This window comes from Salvelinus sp. IW2-2015, linkage group LG28 (genome assembly GCF_002910315.2).
Source record: "Salvelinus sp. IW2-2015 linkage group LG28, ASM291031v2, whole genome shotgun sequence".
Lineage (NCBI taxonomy): Eukaryota > Metazoa > Chordata > Actinopteri > Salmoniformes > Salmonidae > Salvelinus > Salvelinus sp. IW2-2015.
This window is the reverse complement of record NC_036868.1, coordinates 27,761,455-27,765,266: the sequence shown is the minus strand read 5'-3', so window position 1 is coordinate 27,765,266 and position 3,812 is coordinate 27,761,455. Positions and strand designations below refer to the sequence as shown.

Here is a 3,812-nt window from a genome sequence, read left to right as displayed (position 1 = left end):
CGGGGTCACTTAGAAACATGTCCTTGTTTTTTGTCCATAAATAACTCAAATGATCTGAATACAAGTGTGACATGTTATCGTTGTAAAATGACCTATTGTGCTGGAGAACAGCTGATTTTTAATGGATATCTTACATATTGTACAGGTTGTACAGCAGGCCCATTATTCGGCAACATCCTCCTGTGTTTCCATGGCACGTTTGTTAAGCTAATCCAAGTTTATCATTTTTAAATTGCTTATGATCATTAGGAAAAAGCCCCTTTGCAATTTCCTTGTTAGCACAGCTGAAAACTGGTTCTGATTAAGAAGCAATTAACATTTACATTACATTTTAGGATCATTTAGCAGCAACGCTGCTCTTATCCAAGCGACCTTACAACATTGTGCATTCACCTTATGAATCAGTGGAAACAACGCACTTTACAATAGTGGCATCTAACTCTTTTAAGGGGGGTGGGGGGGGGGTTAGAGGGATTACTTTATATCCTATCCTAGGTATTCTTAAAGAGGTGGGGTTTGAGGTGTCCTCTGGAAGGTGTGATTGACTCTCCCGCTGACCTGGGCGTCCGTGAGGAGTTTGTTCCACCATTGGGTGCCAGAAGCAGCCGGAACAGTTTTGCACTGGTGAGCGGGAACTGTACTTCCTCAGAGGTAGGGGAGGCGAGCAGCGCCAAGAGGGATGAACGCAGTGCCCTTGTTTGGGTGTAGGCCTGATCAGAGCCTGAAGTACGGAGGTGCGTTCCCTCACAGCTTCCGTAGGCAAGCCCATGGTCTTGTAGCGGAGCCTGCAATACAACTGGCCGCCTTGAGTATCTGGAGCATTTGTGGATTCGATTAAAGGCCCAAAATGGCCAGAAACAAAGATCTTTCTTCTGAAACTTCGTCAGTCTATTGTTGTGGTGAGAATGAAGGCTATTCCATGCGAGAAAATTGCCAAGAAACTGAGATCTCGTACTGGCCAATAAAAATGAAAGATTAAAATGGGCAAAAAGAACAAGACACTTAGACAGAGGAACTCTGCCAGCATCCCGGATCGTCTTTTTCACTTGTGACGTCAAGACTGGTGTTTGTGGGTACTATTTAATGAAGCTTGCTCAGTTGTGCACCGGCGCCTCCACTCTTTCTATTCTGGTTAGAGCCCGTTTGCACTGTTCTGTGAACAGTTTCTTGGCAATTTCTCGCATGGAATAGCCTTAAATTTCAGAACAAGAATAGTTTCAGAAGAAAGTTCTTTGTTTCTGGCCATTTTGAGCCTGTATTCGAATCCACAAATGATGTTTGTTTCCAGATAATAAGAAAAGGCGATCAGTATTTACTGGCTAACAGAGAAGGAATATAATATCTATTGTTTACAGGAACCCATTCAACAGATTTTAGATGAAGTTTGTGGAAAAAGAACTTGGGGGGCGAAATATTTCTCCCATGGCAAAGAAATTCAAAAGGGGTGATGGTTTTAATTAACAGTAATTTTGATCCAAATGTGCCAAATTGTCCAAACAGATCATCAAGGTAGATGGATTATTTTAAAATTGTTATTGGACAATAACAGATATGGCTTATTAACCTATACGGTCCGAATAGTGATGACCAAGCTTCTTTGAAAATATATATATAAGAATTTATCAACTCTACAAGGAACACTAGACTCTATTATTATGGTGGGAGATTTTAATACGGTCTTAAATACCTCTATGGACCGGAAGAAATCACACTACAAACTATCACCCTCAGGCACTTAAGGAAATCATGAATGTCATGGATATATTGGAATTGGTGGATATATGGAGACTTAAATACCCTGACCTAGTGAGATATACATGGCGGAGGCTGTCAAGCTAGTTGTCTTCACTACTTTCTGGCACCAAAAGTTTAAAAAGTGTTGATAGGGGACAGAATGTGGTCGGATCATCACTAATTGGCCATATATATTACTCTTACAGAATTTCCACGTGGGGAGGATATTGGAAATTTAATCAAAAGCCTACTAGATGATAAATTGTTTAGAACTAGGACAGAAGAATTTATAACGACTTTTTCAGACATAACATAGGTACAGCACATCCCCTTATTGTAAAGGAAACTTAAGTTGCCGTTTAGAGGCCATGCAATTTAGTACTCATCTATGAAAAAAAGCAATTTAGATCAAGAGTCCATATTAACAAAGGAAATTGAAGGTCTAACAGTACAGTTAGATAGCAATTAAAAACTGTACCATAGAGGCACAGAATAAGTTTAGGAAAAGAAATGGAGGAACTTTATTCAAAGATCCAGTGTGTAATATACATCTAAAAAATAAAGGGAACACTTAAACAACACAATGTAACTCCAAGTCAATCACACTTTCTGTGAAATCAAACTGGTCCACTTTAGGAAGCAAACTACTTGAATTGACAATACATTTCACATGCTGTTTCAAATGGAATAGACAAAAGGTGGAAATTATAGGCAATTAGGCAAGACACCCCAAAAAAGGAAGTGATTCTGCAGGTGAGGACCACAGCCACTTCTCATTCCTTGCTTCCTGGCTTGATGTTTTGGTCACTTTGAATGCTGGCGGTGCTTCTCGCCTCTAGTGGGTACATGAGACGGATTCTACAAAACCCACAAAGTGGCTCAGGTAGTGCAGTTCATTCCAGGATGCACATCAATGCGAGCGTGGTAAAAAGGGGTTTGCTGTGTCTTTCAGCGTAGTTGTCCGGAGCATGGAGGCGCTACAGGAGACAGGCCAGCTACATCAGGAGACGTGGAGGAGGCCGTAGGAGGGCAACAAACCCAGCAAGGCAGGACCGCTACCTCCGCCTTTGTGCAAGGAGGTGCACTGACATTGGAGATAATATAAGACAAGTACTGGAAACAATAGAATACTATGAAATATCGGGGACACCAGGCCGGGTTTTCATAGCTGATTTTGAAAAGGCTTTTGATAAAATACAACTGGAGTTTATTTATAAATGCCTAGAATATTTACATTTTGGGGAATCTCTTTGTAAAATGGGTTAAAGTTATGTATAGTCACCCTAGGTGTAAAATAGTAAATAATGGCTACATCTCAGAAAGTTWAAAACTATCTAGAGGAGTAAAACAAGGTTGTCCACTATTGGCATATCTATTTATTATTACCATCGAAATGTTAGCTGTTAAAATTATATCAAACAATAATATTAAGGGATTAGAAATCCGTGGTTTAAAAACTAAGGTGTAATTGTACCCTGATTCATGTTTTCTTTTTAAACCACAATTAGAATTTCTTCACGGCCTCATAGAGGATCTAAATACTTTTGCTATCCTCTCTGGATTAAAACCAAATTATGATAAGTGTGAATTTGATATTGATATTACGTATTGGATCACAAAAAAATTCAAATTTTACATTACCACGCAGTTTACCAATTAAATGGTTTGACGGAGATGTGGACATACTCGGTATACAAATCCCAAAAGAAAGAAATGATCTCACTCCAATAAATTTTTATAGAAAGTTAGCAAAAATAAAGATCTTGCTACCATGGAAAAGTAGCCTGTCTATTTGTGGAAAAATCACCTTGATTAACTCTTTAGTTATATCACAGTTTACCTATTTGCTTATGGTTTTGCCTACACCTAGTGACCTGCTTTTTAAATTATATGAAAAAAAAATATTCAATTTAATTTGGAACGGCAAGCCAGATAAAATTAAAAGGGCCTATATATATAACGAATATGAATTCGGAGGGCAGAAATGATWAAATATTAAAGCATTAGACCTCTCAATAAAGGCATTAGTCATACAAAAGTTATACTTAAATCCAAACTGGTTCTCTAGTAAATTGGTA

At 38.6% G+C, this 3,812-nt stretch overlaps 1 protein-coding gene across 1 annotated transcript in view; it reads left to right on the top strand.

Moving 5' to 3' along the window:
- Nucleotides 1-3,812, top strand: part of LOC111954484 (ATPase family AAA domain-containing protein 2B-like) — a 136,502-nt gene that overhangs the window by 16,658 nt on the left and 116,032 nt on the right. The window lies entirely within an intron of this gene.